This window comes from Oncorhynchus mykiss, chromosome 9, assembly GCF_057628025.1.
Source record: "Oncorhynchus mykiss isolate SJ-2025 chromosome 9, ASM5762802v1, whole genome shotgun sequence".
Classification (NCBI taxonomy): domain Eukaryota; kingdom Metazoa; phylum Chordata; class Actinopteri; order Salmoniformes; family Salmonidae; genus Oncorhynchus; species Oncorhynchus mykiss.
Genome location: NC_143030.1, coordinates 74,022,346 through 74,039,806, shown reverse-complemented (window position 1 = coordinate 74,039,806; position 17,461 = coordinate 74,022,346). Strand labels below are relative to the sequence as shown.

General features: G+C 45.1%; 1 long non-coding RNA gene across 1 annotated transcript; it reads right to left on the bottom strand.

Moving 5' to 3' along the window:
* Positions 1-12,364: 12,364 nt before the first annotated feature.
* LOC118966105 (uncharacterized) lies at positions 12,365-15,056 on the bottom strand. The gene is made up of 5 exons (XR_005053334.2): positions 14,819-15,056; positions 14,601-14,696; positions 14,168-14,385; positions 13,782-13,819; positions 12,365-13,671 (listed from the first exon to the last, which is right to left on the bottom strand). It is a non-coding gene; the product is annotated as an uncharacterized LOC118966105 (long non-coding RNA).
* Between the last annotated feature and the right edge of the window lie 2,405 nt (positions 15,057-17,461).

Below are 17,461 nucleotides of genomic sequence, written 5' to 3'. Positions count from 1 at the left end.
CAGACCTCTTAGCACGGAACCACAGACCTCTTAGCACGGAACCACAGACCTCTTAGCATGGAACCACAGACCTCTTAGCATGGAACCACAGACCTCTTAGCATGGAACCACAGACCTCTTAGCATGGAACCACAGACCTCTTAGCATGGAACCACAGACCTCTTAGCACGGAACGACAGACCTCTTAGCACGGAACCACAGACCTCTTAGCATGGAACCACAGACCTCTTAGCACGGAACGACAGACCTCTTAGCATGGAACCACAGACCTCTTAGCATGGAACCACAGACCTCTTAGCATGGAACCACAGACCTCTTAGCATGGAACCACAGACCTCTTAGCATGGAACCACAGACCTCTTAGCATGGAACCACAGACCTCTTAGCATGGAACCACAGACCTCTTAGCATGGAACCACATACCTCTTAGCATGGAACCACATATCTCTTAGCATGGAAGCAGTCTCCTCTTCCCAGACCAGTTACAAACTTGCAACATAAGTTCCAAGTGGTCAGAAGTGCTGTTTAGCTTATAGTCATCTATAAGCTAAACATCTAACATTTTGTCTCCACCTCAGAGGCTAGACAAAGTTAACTTACAGACCTGCTAACCTGCTATGACACTTTGCTACTGCTCCCAGAAGAGGCTCGTCAGTCGTCCAGATCCTAGAGTCAGAGAGCAACATTAGTCTTATTCTTTATTTGTTTCTCCTGTCTTGTTGTTGTTTGTTTCTCCTGTCTTTTTGTTGTTGTTTGTTTCCCCTGTCTTTTGTTGTTGTTTGTTTCTTCTGTCTTTTTGTTGTTGTTTGATTCTCCTGTCTTGTTGTTGTTTGTTTCTCCTGTCTTGTTGTTGTTTGTTTCTCCTGTCTTTTTGTTGTTGTTTGTTTCTCCTGTCTTCTTGTTGTTGTTGTTTGTTTCCCCTGTCTTTTTGTTGTTGTTTGTTTCTCCTGTCTTTTTGTTGTTGTTTGTTTCTCCTGTCTTTTTGTTGTTGTTTGTTTCTCCTGTCTTGTTGCTGTTTGTTTCCCCTGTCTTTTTTGTTGTTGTTTGTTTCTCCTGTCTTTTTGTTGTTGTTTGTTTCTCCTGTCTTGTTGTTGTTGTTTGTTTCTCCTGTCTTGTTGTTGTTGTTTGTTTCTCCTGTCTTTTTGTTGTTTGTTTCTCCTGTCTTTTTGTTGTTGTTTGTTTCTCCTGTCTTGTTGTTGTTGTTTGTTTCTCCTGTCTTTTTGTTGTTTGTTTCTCCTGTCTTTTTGTTGTTGTTTGATTCTCCTGTCTTTTTGTTGTTGTTTGATTCTCCTGTCTTGTTGTTGTTTGTTTCTCCTGTCTTTTTGCTGTTGTTTGTTTCTCCTGTTCAGAGTGTGTTGGCTGCTGCATGTGAGCTTGCAGGGATTTGATATCATACCCCTTAAAGGGATACTTCAGTATTTTGGCACTGAGGCCCTTTTTCTACTTCCCAGAGTCAGATGAACTTGTGGGTACCATACAAATGGTATACACGAGTTCATCTGACTCCTGGGAAGTAGATAAAGGGCCCCATTGACAAAACCCCAAAGTATCCCTTTAAAAGGCCAACTCTTGATGTGCCTCCAAAACCCCCTCTCACTCCCTCACTCCACTCCCCTTTCCTCTCTCTCTCGCCTCCTCTTACCCCCTCCCCTACCCCAACTCTCTTTCCCTAATCCCCCCACCCCAACTTTCTTTCCCTAACCCCCACCTACCCCCAACTCTCTTGCCCTAACCCCCTCCTCCTACCCCTCCAGTTGTTTCCAGATCCCCATTTGTGTGTTTTCAACTGAACCCCTCCTGCTTTAACCACAGTAAAATGAACTCATGTTAATCAACTTAGTCCTTAGATCCTGTGTGGAGCAGACTGATCACAGGGAGAATGTTTGGATAAAGCCTGAGGATCTAGAGCTGGGCTTCCAGACACGTAGTACTGGTTATCAAAGTATACCAAAGTTAACAGAGGTCGTTAAAGCCAGAATGCTGCATTCATTTCAATATCAGATCAGATACAGTGACACTAAAAGAGCACATTTTGTGTACTTTTGATATTTTAAGTAGAATATTGAATTTTAAAAGCCTGCTTGCTAAATTAAACGAAGTGCCCTTTAATATACGCAGAGTGTAAATCAAATCAAATCAAATTGTATTGGTCACATGCACGTGTTTAGCAGATGTTATTGGTCACATACACGTGTTCAGCAGATGTTATTGGTCACATACACGTGTTTAGCAGATGTTATTGCGGGTGTAGCGAAATTCTTGTGTTTCTAGCTCCGACAGTTCAGTAACATCTAACAAGTAATATTTAACAATTTCACAAAATATACCCAATACACACAAATCTAAGTAAAGGAATGGAATTAAGAGTATGTAATATATGGACGAGCAATGTCAGAGCGGCATAGACTAAGATACAGTAGAATAGTATAGGATACAGTATATGCTGTACATGAGATGAGTAAAGCAAGATATGTAAACATTATTAAAGTGACTAGTGTTCCAGTTGTTAAAGTGGCCAGTTAAGTCTACAGTTGCAAGAAAGTTTGCGAACCCTTTGAAATTACCTGGATTTCTGCATTGATTACTCATAAAATGTGGTCTGATCTTCATCTTAGTCACAATAATAGACGAACACAATCTGACTAAACTAAGAACACACAAACGGATGTAGTTTTCCCATTTTTATTGAAGACATTGAGTAATCATTCACAGTGCAGGCTGGAAAAAAGTATGTGAACCTCTGTGTTAACGACTCCTCCAAAAGCTATATGGAGTCATGTGTTTCAATTAAGGAGATGAGATGGAGGTGTGGGTTGCACAGGTGCCCTGCCCTTTAAATAAAGGCACACGAAGCCTGGTTACTGACAAATCTGTTCTTCTCCAGAAAGATTGGTTAGTGTGAACCATGCCTCGATCCCAACAACTTTCACAGGACCTTAGAAGACGCATTATAGAGACACATTATAGAGACACATTATAGAGACACATTTTAGAGACACATTTTAAAGATGCATTATAGAGACACATTATAGAGACACATTATAGAGACGCACAAAGCTGGAAAAGGTTACAAAGGCATTGCTAAAGACCTTGGTGTTCATCCACGGTGAGACAAATTGTCTACAAATGGAGTAGATTCAGGACTGTAGCTACTCTCCCTAGGAGTGGGCGTCCTGCAAAGATCACCACCAGAGTACAATGCGTAATCCTGAACGAGGTGAGAAAGAACCCAAGGGTAACAACAAAATACCTCCAGAAAACTCTACAAACAACGAAAGTCTGTGTTCAGGTGTCCACTATCAGAAAAACACTGAACAACTATGGTGTTTATGGAAGGACACCATGAAGGAAACCCCTGCTGTCTAAAAAAAACAACATTGCGGCACGTCTCAAGTTTGCCCAAGACCACCTGGATGTTCCACAACGCTTCTAGGAAAATGTTGCTGTGGACAGATGAGACAAAAGTTTAACTTTTTGGGAAAAATGCACAATGCCTTATGGAGGAAAAAGGGCACTGCACACCAACACCAAAACCTCATCCCAACTGTGAAGCATGGTGGAGGGAGCATCATGGTTTGGGGCTGCTTTGCTGCCTCAGGGCCTGGACGCCTTGCAATCATTGAGGGAACAATGAATTCAAAAGTGTTTCAAGACATTTTACAGGAGAATGACAGGCAGCATTGTATGACCTCAAGCTTAAGAGAGGTTGGATGATGCAACAAGACAATGACCCAAAGCATACAAGTAAATCAACTAAAGAATGGCTGAAAAGGAAGAAGATTTGATGTTTTGGAATGGACAAGTCAGAGTCCTGACCTTAACCCAATTGAGATGCTGTGGCATGACCTGAAGAGGGCTGTGCAATCAAGACAACTCAGAAATATTGATGAACTGAAACAGATTCGTAGGGAGGAATGGTTAAAAATTCCTCCTCAACGTTGTGCAAGTCTTCTAAGCAGCTACAGGAAACGTTCTGTGGAGGTTGTTGCTGCTAAAGGAAGATCTACAAGTTACTAAATTCAAGGGTTCACTTACTTTTTCCAGCCTGCACTGCGAATGATTACTCAATGTCTTCAATAAAAATGGGAAAAGTACAACTGTTTGTGTGTTCTTAGTTTAGTCAGATTGTGTTTGTCAATTATTGTGACTTGGATGAAGATCAGACCACATTTTATGAGTAATCAATGCAGAAATCCAGGTAATTCCAAAGGGTTCACAAACTTTTTCTTGCAAATGTATGTCTATAGGCAGCAGCCTCTCTGTGCTAGTGATGACTGTTTAACAGTCTGATGTCCTTGAGACAGAAGCTGTTTTTCAGTCACAGCTTTGATGCACCTGTACTGGCCTCGCCTTCTGGATGATAGCGAGGTGAACAGACAGTGGCTCGAGTGGTTGGTGTGCTTGATTATCTTTTTGGCCTTTCTGTGACATCGGGTGCAACACATCAGGATCATAACTTTCACCTGGATTCACCTGGTCAGTCTATGCCATGGAAAAAGCAGGTTTCTTAATGTTTTTGTACACTCATTATAGACACATGGAACATTATTTATTTATTTATTTAACCAGGTAGGCAAGTTGAGAACAAGGTCTCATTTACAATTGCGAACTGGCCAAGATAAAGCAAAGCAGTTCGACACACACAACAATACAGAGTTACACATGGAGTAAAACAAACATACAGTCAATAATACAGTAGAAAAATAAGTCTATATACGATGTGAGCAAATGAGGTGAGATAAGGGAGGTAAAGGCAAAAAAAGGCCATGGTGGCAAAGTAAATACAATATAGCAAGTAAAACACTGGAATGGTAGATTTGCAGTGGAAGAATGTAAAAAGTAGAAATAAAAATAATGGGGTGCAAAGGAGCAAAATAAATAAATACAGTAGGGGACGAGGTAGTTGTTTATAGATGGGCTATGTACAGGTGCAGTAATCTGTGAGCTGCTCAGTAATCTGGTGCTTAAAGCTAGTGAGGGAAATAAGTGTTTCCAGTTTCAGAGATTTTTGTAGTTCGTTCCAGTCATTAGCAGCAGAGAACTGGAAGGAGAGGCGGCCAAAGGAAGAATTGGTTTGGGGTTGACCAGAGAGATATAACTGCTGGAGCGCGTGCTACAGGCGGGTGCTGCTATGGATTCACTTGCCACTCTCTGTTGCACACATCAAGCTCCCATTTCCCTCTGTCACAAGGGGATTTATGGCTGATTTAAGAAGAAAACGTCTATCCTGTTCCAGTTAACCCTGTTATTTTATGTGGCACTTAATATAGTCCTTTTTATTAGCTGGGAGAATGTGTTTTTATTACGCTGAACATGTGCTTTTTGTCCTAGAAATATACCATACATTTATTGTGATGATGTCAGAGGTCACAGAACTATGGGGATACAGATTTATTTTCACTACTTTTCCCATTTTTATAGAAGACATTGAGTAATCTAGATTTATTTTCACTACAATGTATATGATTTATTATTATTAACTGTATTTGACTTCCTTTGTCTTTATGAGTTTATGTAAATAAATTAGCCACATTCTCAAAGCTAGAAAAGTGATTATTCTGTTAAGGGGCCCCTCCCATAGCCTACCACTTGTTGGTGGCTTTCTATTTCCAAACATACGTTTAAGCATCAATTCAAATAGAACACTATTTTCTGTATATGATAAACCCATAGACTTAGATAAACATCACATCATTGTATCTGCCCCATGGCGTCTGTGAGAGCACGGGCAGCACCAATTGAGGCCATCTCCATTTGGATGTAGACCATTTTTTTTCTTCTACTACTTCTATGAGTTGATAAACAAACTGAAAGGGTGCATACTGCCACCTAGAGGGTGTTGTTTGAACAGGTATAAAGCCAAGGTTGGAGACTGCACCCTGCAGTCATGAAACATTTTCTCATGAGTATAATGTATTGGCAGATCCCTCCTTGTGACCTGGATAGAATTATGTGATTCTTCCTTAACCCATAGGAAGTCCCACTAAGCTGACGACTTCAAAATGGTAAAAATCCTCAATGGCGCTGCCCATGCTAAAACAGGCTTTTGGGCACTAGAGCCATCTATCTATCTCTATGGGCAAGGACAGATTTGCACCAAGTGTGGGCATTATCCCTAAACAGGAAGAACAAAAACATGGTCCATATCACAGACCACAAGACCAAAGTAATAAGCTAATCAGAAACAAAATGTGCTGTATATTCAAGTACAATATTTGGGCCTTACCAACCTCTTCACTTTAGGAAGGTTGCTCCTAGTAAAAGGCTATGTGAAAGATGGTTATATTTAAAGGAATAGTTTATGCATGTCATGTCCAAATCATCCTAAAGTATCTGCAAATGTACCGTGTAACTCAAAGAAGGTCATTATGGATGATTTAGACATTAAGCGTGAAAATGCTAATATAAGTACCATCGACTGGCATTGGATTTGGGCCACAAATGCTAAAAAGTTAGCATTTGAAACAGTCGGCCATGTAATCACAACCAGAGCATGGATTGCTGTGATACCTTGTCCGTAAACTGCTTACAAAGTAAGGAAAACAATTTTTCAATGTGTCATTTGGGTGAACTAATGACTAAGAATCAGTTAATCAGCTACGTTCTAACGTCTGGTGGAAAGAAAATGGAGGCTGTTATAGCAGTAAAGGGGAATCCAACTCCATATTAATGCCCATCATTTTGGAATGAGATGTTCGATGAGCAGGTGTCCAAATACTTTTGGCCATGTAATGTATCAATCAATCCTCAAATGTAGGATTGTCGTCAGTTGGTTACTTTGGACAATTCTATGCCCCCAGATACAAAGGCCGGACATAAAACACAGCGTCAAAAGGTCATGGAAAACACAAGAGGAAATAGGAACAGAACAGGCGATGGAAAGTGTTAAATAGGAAACTTCAAAGACAAAACATACCTATCAAGAGTTTTTGTGTGTGTGTGTGTGTGTGTGTGAATCGCAAATCATTGGCTGTTATAGAGGTGGGAGATTGGATAGTGTCACATTCAAAAAATATAATTAAAGTTGATTGTGTGGGAATAAAGTTAAACTGTGACTCCTCACAGCTGTGATGAGCTTATTACCTTGTAAAATTCCTTCAATTGACCCTTGAATTCAGATCTGAGGCCATTACTGACCACACTTAACCTTGACTGAACACAGCCCGGGAGTTCATCTCCCCCCTGGATAGGAAATGTAGATTTCCCCCGGGGGCAGAGGAGCTTGCCTGCCTCCGTGTACAGGAATAGACCATATGGGAGACAAGCAGGAAGAGATGCTGGGAAAATGTCAAGTTCAACAGTTACTCAGAGGACATGCAGCTGTTCCAGCCTCAGATTGTCACCCCCCTCCGCAGACTGTATTATACGCCTCAGTACCCACGCCATCCTCAGACTACAGTATATACCTCAGGACCCACGCCATCCTCAGACTACAGTATATACCTCAGGACCCACGCCATCCTCAGACTACAGTATATACCTCAGGACCCACACCATCCTCAGACTACAGTATATACCTCAGGACTCACGCCATCCTCAGACTACAGTATATACCTCAGGACCCACGCCATCCTCAGACTACAGTATATACCTCAGGACCCACGCCATCCTCAGACTACAGTATATACCTCAGGACTCACGCCATCCTCAGACTACAGTATATACCTCAGGACCCACGCCATCCTCAGACCACAGTATATACCTCAGGACCCACGCCATCCTCAGACTACAGTATATACCTCAGGACCCACGCCATCCTCAGACTACAGTATATACCTCAGGACCCACGCCATCCTCAGACCACAGTATATACCTCAGGACCCACGCCATCCTCAGACCACAGTATATACCTCAGTACCCACGCCATCCTCAGACTACAGTATATACCTCAGGACCCCCCCCCAGACTACAGTATATACCTCAGGACCCACACCATCCTCAGACTACAGTATATGCCTCAGGACCCACGCCCTCCTCAGACTACAGTATATGCCTCAGGACCCACACCATCCTCAGACTACAGTATATACCTCAGGACCCACGCCATCCTCAGACCACAGTATATACCTCAGGACCCACGCCATCCTCAGACCACAGTATATACCTCAGGATCCACGCCATCCTCAGACTACAGTCTATGCCTCAGGACCCACGCCATCCTCAGACTACAGTATATACCTCAGGACCCACGCCATCCTCAGACTACAGTATATACCTCAGGACCCACACCATCCTCAGACTACAGTATATACCTCAGGACCCACGCCATCCTCAGACCACAGTATATACCTCAGGACCCACGCCATCCTCAGACTACAGTATATACCTCAGGACCCACACCATCCTCAGACTACAGTAGACTCCTCAGGACACACGCCATCCTCAGACTACAGTATATACCTCAGGACCCCCCCCAGACTACAGTATATACCTCAGGACCCACACCATCCTCAGACTACAGTATATGCCTCAGGACCCACGCCCTCCTCAGACTACAGTATATGACTCAGGACCCACACCATCCTCAGACTACAGTATATACCTCAGGACCCACGCCATCCTGAGACCACAGTATATACCTCAGGACTCACGCCATCCTCAGACTACAGTATATACCTCAGGACTCACGCCATCCTCAGACCACAGTATATACCTCAGGACCCACACCATCCTCAGACTACAGTATATACCTCAGGACCCACGCCATCCTCAGACTACAGTATATACCTCAGGACCCACACCATCCTCAGACTACAGTATATACCTCAAGACCCACGCCATCCTCAGACTACAGTATATGCCTCAGGACCCACGCCATCCTCAGACTACAGTATATGCCTCAGGACCCACGCCATCCTCAGACTACAGTACATGCCTCAGGACCCACGCCATACTCAGACCACAGTATATACCTCAGGACCCACGCCATCCTCAGACCACAGTATATACCTCAGGACCCACACCATCCTCAGACTACAGTATATGCCTCAGGACCCACGCCCTCCTCAGACTACAGTATATGCCTCAGGACCCACACCATCCTCAGACTACAGTATATACCTCAGGACCCACGCCATCCTCAGACCACAGTATATACCTCAGGACCCACGCCATCCTCAGACCACAGTATATACCTCAGGACTCACGCCATCCTCAGACTACAGTATATACCTCAGGACTCACGCCATCCTCAGACCACAGTATATACCTCAGGACCCACACCATCCTCAGACTACAGTATATACCTCAGGACTCACGCCATCCTCAGACTACAGTATATATCTCAGGACCCACGCCATCCTCAGACTACAGTATATACCTCAGGACCCACACCATCCTCAGACTACAGTATATACCTCAAGACCCACGCCATCCTCAGACTACAGTATATGCCTCAGGACCCACGCCATCCTCAGACTACAGTATATGCCTCAGGACCCACGCCATCCTCAGACTACAGTACATGCCTCAGGACCCACGCCATCCTCAGACCACAGTATATACCTCAGGACCCACACCATCCTCAGACTACAGTATATGCCTCAGGACCCCCCCCCCCCCCCCCAGACTACAGTAGACTCCTCAGGATCCCCCCCCAGACTAGGACCCACGCCATCCTCAGACTACAGTATATGCCTCAGGACCCACGCCATCCTCAGACCACAGTATATACCTCAGGACCCACGGTATATACCTCAGGACCCACGCCATCCTCAGACCACAGTATATACCTCAGGACTCACGCCATCCTCAGACCACAGTATATACCTCAGGACCCACGCCATCCTCAGACCACAGTCTATGCCTCAGGACCCACGCCATCCTCAGACTACAGTATATACCTCAGGACCCACACCATCCTCAGACTACAGTATATACCTCAGGACCCACACCATCCTCAGACTACAGTATATACCTCAGGACCCACGCCATCCTCAGACTACAGTAGACTCCTCAGGACCCACGCCATCTTCAGACCACAGTATATACCTCAGGACCCACGCCATCCTCAGACTACAGTCTATGCCTCAGGACCCACGCCATCCTCAGACTACAGTATATACCTCAGGACCCACGCCATCCTCAGACTACAGTATATACCTCAGGACCCACGCCATCCTCAGACTACAGTATATACCTCAGGACCCACGCCATCCTCAGACTACAGTATATACCTCAGGACCCACGCCATCCTCAGACTACAGTATATACCTCAGGACCCACGCCATCCTCAGACTACAGTATATGCCTCAGGACCCACGCCATCCTCAGACCACAGTATATACCTCAGGACCCACGCCATCCTCAGACTACAGTACATGCCTCAGGACCCACGCCATCCTCAGACCACAGTATATACCTCAGGACCCACGTCATCCTCAGACCACAGTACATGCCTCAGGACCCACTCCATCCTCAGACTACAGTATATACCTCAGGACCCACACCATCCTCAGACCACAGTATATACCTCAGGACCCACGTCATCCTCAGACCACAGTATATACCTCAGGACCCACACCATCCTCAAACTACAGTATATGCCTCAGGACCCCCCCCCCCCCCCCCCCCCCCCCCCCCCCCCCCCAGACTACAGTAGACTCCTCAGGATCCCCCCCCAGACTAGGACCCACGCCATCCTCAGACTACAGTATATGCCTCAGGACCCACGCCATCCTCAGACCACAGTATATACCTCAGGACCCACGCCATCCTCAGACCACAGTATATACCTCAGGACCCACGCCATCCTCAGACCACAGTATATACCTCAGGACCCACGCCATCCTCAGACCACAGTATATACCTCAGGACCCACACCATCCTCAGACCACAGTATATACCTCAGGACCCACACCATCCTCAGACTACAGTATATACCTCAGGACCCACGCCATCCTCAGACTACAGTAGACTCCTCAGGACCCACGCCATCCTCAGACCACAGTATATACCTCAGGACCCACGCCATCCTCAGACCACAGTATATACCTCAGGACCCACACCATCCTCAGACTACAGTATATGCCTCAGGACCCACGCCATCCTCAGACTACAGTATATACCTCAGGACCCACGCCATCCTCAGACCACAGTATATACCTCAGGACCCACACCATCCTCAGACTACAGTATATGCCTCAGGACCCACGCCATCCTCAGACTACAGTATATACCTCAGGACCCACACCATCCTCAGACTACAGTATATACCTCAGGACCCACGCCATCCTCAGACCACAGTATATACCTCAGGACCCACGCCATCCTCAGACTACAGTAGACTCCTCAGGACCCACGCCATCCTCAGACTACAGTATATACCTCAGAACCCACGCCATCCTCAGACTACAGTATATACCTCAGGACCCACACCATCCTCAGACTACAGTATATACCTCAGGACCCACGCCATCCTCAGACTACAGTAGACTCCTCAGGACCCACGCCATCCTCAGACCACAGTATATACCTCAGGACCCACGCCCTCCTCAGACTACAGTATATACCTCAGGACCCACACCATCCTCAGACTACAGTATATACCTCAGGACCCACGCCATCCTCAGACTACAGTAGACTCCTCAGGACCCACGCCCTCCTCAGACTACAGTATATACCTCAGGACCCACGCCCTCCTCAGACTACAGTATATACCTCAGGACCCACGCCATCCTCAGACCACAGTATATACCTCAGGACCCACGCCATCCTCAGACTACAGTCTATGCCTCAGGACCCACGCCATCCTCAGACTACAGTATATACCTCAGGACCCACACCATCCTCAGACTACAGTATATACCTCAGGACCCACGCCATCCTCAGACTACAGTATATACCTCAGGACCCACGCCATCCTCAGACTACAGTATATACCTCAGGACCCACGCCATCCTCAGACTACAGTATATGCCTCAGGACCCACACCATCCTCAGACTACAGTACATGCCTCAGGACCCACACCATCCTCAGACTACAGTATATACCTCAGGACCCACACCATCCTCAGACTACAGTATATACCTCAGGACCCACGGCATCCTCAGACTACAGTATATACCTCAGGACCCACGCCATCCTCAGACTACAGTATATACCTCAGGACCCACGGCATCCTCAGACTACAGTACATGCCTCAGGACCCACGCCCTCCTCAGACCACAGCTTACTCCCATCGCTCCCTCTCTCCTCAGTTACACAGCAATGCCTGTTTCCCATCAGCGTTCTGAAGTGGAGAACTGAATGTCAGAGGTCACAACCTGGGCCAAAACCCAGCTTAAGGTCACAGGGTTCAGGGGTGTGGTGGAAGGGGTGGTTAGGATATACAGGATATTACAAGATCAATAGTCAAATATTGTATTTTCATCTATTTGAAGTGAACAAGAGAACCTAAAATGTGGCAGAGAAACTTATAGCCCAGTTCAACAGAAGAAACTGAAAAAATGGGTGAATAATGCTTTAAGCTGTGAAGTGAGGGGTTAGATTCAGAAAATCACAACTGCATAATTTAGTAGTGGTATACCATAAAATACATTCCTTACATCCACTTTGGTAAATCTCTCCCACTCTGTGACCTACCCACATGGAGTTGATTAAATCCATCTCAACATTCCCATGGCTTAAAGAACCACATGAGTCTGTTTCCACAGTCATGCACGTTACATAGAGAAACAAACATCCAATGAGATGTGCTTCTTCACTTGGGATAGTGGTGTTACATACAGTACATACAATGTTAAAAACACCCTCTGCATTCAATTCCAGTCAACACATGGCCCATGGATAAGAGTGAGTGAAGATCATGCCTCCAATACGGACAGTTCACACAATTTTTTTCATGACATGGTTGCCAGGAGATTTTCAGGCAGGTCCGGATGAGGCGTAAGGAAGGAAGCGTTTCCTTTCTGGAGAGGACGCCATTGGCGGTATATTGGGACGGTGGCTGAAAAGATCCAGTTAATGATGGCTACAGATGATGATCAGAGAAACACAAACATCGCATCCCTCACAGTACATTTTTTTTGTTAATGTATGTCAGCAAAAGCCCCCTAAAACAGGGGACTTTCCTGTCTTTTCTTTGATTTAAGTCTTTCTTTGATTTCCAGTCTGTCCCTCTGAGGTAGACCCTCCAGCATTAGTATAACCAGGTTTAGAGCTCAGAGAACCTACATAGTCCAGCATCTAGACTGGCGGGTGGTGAAGACGCATGTAGCTACACATCTCTCAACCCCACCTTTTACATTTAATTTATAATGACAAATTCAACCTTATTAAAAACCCGTCCAGCATTTCTCTAGCCTGGTCGCTGTCTCTGTTTTGATATATTACATACCACTCCTTGCCAAAGATTTGGCAAATTGTCAGGAGTGACAAGAAGTGGAATGTTAGCTAAAAAGACTGGTACCCAGACTAGTATTTCTCTATGTTTAGGTCCAATCTTGAAGGTGCATCCAGCCGGCAGTGGGTTGGGTTTCTCTTTAAGCAGGTTAGCAGGAAGGGAGCTGTAGAGCTGCTCCAGCCAGGTTGGGCAGACCTCATTCTTTGCATCTTCCATCTTCTTCACTTCTTTCATTCACCCTCACCATGCATTGTCCTCCATATTGTCATGTGGGTCTGCGTCCATTATGTCAAGGCTGCATACTGTATCTATTCGCTGCGATCGACCTCTGAAGAGCATTGGGGGGGGGAGTAGATCAGTTTTTCAATTGAAACGTTTGAAAATCCCTCAAACCTGAATATAGCAGTTACATTCAGTTTGTCAGCAATCAATGCTTACCTTCTTTATCTGCCTGAGGCACTTCATCATCAGCTAAGCTAAAGGAGCGGGAAAATACAAAAAGGACAGATGTCAATAAAACTACCTTCAGTTAGGTGCAATAAAACTACCTTCAGTTAGGTGCAATACAACTACCTTCAGGTAGGTGCAATACAACTACCTTCAGGTAGGTGCAATAAAACTACCTTCAGTTAGGTGCAATACAACTACCTTCAGGTAGGTGCAATAAAACTACCTTCAGTTAGGTGCAATAAAACTACCTTCAGTTAGGTGGATTGCTAGAATAACAAACAAATAGGGTTGGGCATTCCTGTTCTAGGTGTTAGGGGACTGTGGATTGTAGGGTGAGGTGTACCATAGAATTAATCTAAGGGTTGACCTCTAACCTGGTGAGCTGTAGGGGTGTGTCATTGCTGGGGGAGACGGTGGCCGGGCCTCGCCCTCACTGGAGCCCCCAACGGGCGTGGTCCTCTTGGCCCAGGCGTTCTCCTTGGGAGGTGGAGCGAGGCGGACTGTCTTGTCTGGGAGGGCTCGGCCACAGGGGAGGAGGGCTCCTCTTCACGCCCACTGTCCACCGAGCGCTCGCTCTCCCTGCGCTTGGAGGCTGGGAATCGGAGAGGAAGAATAAAAGAAAAACAATATATGACTGTTGTCCCATGTCAACAAATGTCCAACAGGAAATGAGTGTTCTGCTTTTATACCAACCCTGGGAAAGGAGCCTGCTTGAACCACAACATTACCGTCTGAAGGTGTCTAAGTGAATAGAGTACTGATATCGTCCCTGACTCAATTACCCATCATAACCAGTAAATTGCTCACCTCTGCAGGATTGGCCACGGCTGCCTGGTTTGGGAAAACTCACTGCCAGTCTGAGAGCGTCCTGCCGGTTGGTCCTCACTGCGCCAGCTGGGGTGCCTGAGGGATGGTCAGGATCAATGAGTCAAAGATAACACAACACAGTATAATTGAAGTTTATTCTACAGACATACTCCATTTCCTCATGTTAGCCTATGATCTTCTTCCTTTTCGTAACATACCTCTCTCTGGGATTGTGGTCTGTGATTCTGTCTTCTAGCTCTCGCTGCAGTTTTTCTTGTTCCCTCTTTAGCCTCTCCTCCACCTCTCTCTCCTTGGCAGCCGTGTCCACTGGCTTGGCCCCACCGAAAATGGAGGCAGCCCTGTCCGAGGGGGCAGACAGGGCGCTGCTCTGCTCCACCTCTTTAGGTAGGCTACGGGGTTTCAGTATCAACTTGAGCCTCTCCACAGCACCTGGGTATGACCATAGAGGACAAAAAAAGGAGAGAGGTTTTAATGTACACCCTGGTACTGTGTGACTGGGCCAGTGCACATTAAGAATGACAATTTTATTTAAAACTTTCTCACCTCGGTCACAACGGCTTTCCTCCCATGTTTCGTATTGGTCACCATAGCGATCCCCACTACCCTGGTGTCATCCTGTCAGTAGCTATCCTGTCGGTAGCCATCTTGCCGGTAGCTATCCTGTCCTCCCTCATCATGCCTGTAACCAGTGCCAAATGCCCTGCGACCCCCACCACCACCACCGGCGCGACAGTCAAAACTACCCGAGGGAAGCGGCAAAAATACAATATTAGTCATACTACAAGACTTCACAAACAACATAACAAAAACACAACACCCACTATACAAAAGTCGAATGTGATCATCATATATTTTCCAAAGTTTGTCAAATATTTTCAGTTTTTGTTTAACTTTATAATATACAGAATCTAAAGGGAGGTTACTAGATTGTCAACCCTCCAGTTTGGTATTGACGGTGAGCATGAGGCTTTCCAATCGATGAGTATACATTGTTTTGCAGCAATTAGATCTAGATTTCAAAAATTACTCTAACATCGATCGCCAATATTTACATTTCCCAACAGACATACAGTGCCTTGCGAAAGTATTCGGCCCCCTTGAACTTTGCAACCATTTGCCACATTTCAGGCTTCAGTTTAAAGCCGGATTTGGATACAAAAAGATTTCCCAAGCTTTAAACATCCCAAGGAGCACTGTGCAAGCGATAATATTGAAATGGAAGGAGTATCAGACCACTGCAAATCTACCAAGACCTGGCCGTCCCTCTAAACTTTTAGCTCATGATCAGAGATGCAGCCAAGAGGCCCATGATCACTCTGGATGAACTGCAGAGATCTACAGCTGAGGTGGGAGACTCTGTCCATAGGACAACAATCAGTCGTATATTGCACAAATCTGGCCTTTATGGAAGAGTGGCAAGAAGAAAGCCATTTCTTAAAGATGTCCATAAAAAGTGTTGTTTAAAGTTTGCCACAAGCCACCTGGGAGACACACCAAACATGTGGAAGAAGGTGCTCTGGTCAGATGAAACCAAAATTGAACTTTTTGGCAACAATGCAAAACGTTATGTTTGGCGTAAAAGCAACACAGCTGAACACACCATCCCCACTGTCAAACATGGTGGTGGCAGCATCATGGTTTGGGCCTGCTTTTCTTCAGCAGGGACAGGGAAGATGGTTAAAATTGATGGGAAGATGGATGGAGCCAAATACAGGACCATTCCGGAAGAAAACCTGATGGAGTCTGCAAAAGACCTGAGACTGGGACGGAGATTTGTCTTCCAACAAGACAATGATCCAAAACATAAAGCAAAATCTACAATGGAATGGTTCAAAAATAAACATATCCAGGTGTTAGAATGGCCAAGTCAAAGTCCAGACCTGAATCCAATCGAGAATCTGTGGAAAGAACTGAAAACTGCTGTTCACAAATGCTCTCCATCCAACCTCACTGAGCTCGAGCTGTTTTGCAAGGAGGAATGGGAAAAAATGTCAGTCTCTCGATGTGCAAAACTGATAGAGACATACCCCAAGCGACTTACAGCTGTAATCGCAGCAAAAGGTGGCGCTACAAAGTATTAACAAAGTATTAACTTAAGGGGGCTGAATAATTTTGCACGCCCAATTTTTCCGTTTTTGATTTGTTAAAAAAGTTTGAAATATCCAATAAATGTCGTTCCACTTCATGATTGTGTCCCACTTGTTGTTGATTCTTCACAAAAAAATACAGTTTTATATCTTTATGTTTGAAGCCTGAAATGTGGCAAAAGGTCGCAAAGTTCAAGGGGGCCGAATAATTTCGCAAGGCACTGTAAATCGTGGAGATGGATGGATGTAAATTCCTAGACACAATGAAATGCTAGCTCAGACATTATCCCCAAAATATGTTAGTCACATGACCAGCACATGTAATAGGGTTCCGTTGTGCTCTTTGCATCTCCAACAGAGATGTGACATTTCTGTGTGCATTCTGTCGGGAATGTAGCAAGTGTAAAACAGTCCATTTGAATCTTGAGGTATTTCCATTCCAAATAAAGTTGGAGAGCAGGCCATTTATTTTATTAAAAAAGTTGGATGGAATTGAAATTAGCAGGGCATGGAATACATACACCAACGTCAGTAATACGGTTGAAGTCGGAAGTTTACATACACTTAGGTTGTGGTCATTAAAACTTGTTTTTTCAACCACTCCACAAATTTCTTGTTAACAAACTATAGTTCTGGCAACTCGGTTAGGGCATCTACTATGTGCAAGACAAGTCATTTATCCAACAATTGTTTACAGATTATTTCACTGTATCACAATTCCAGTGGGTCAGAAGATTGTGCCTTTAAACAGCT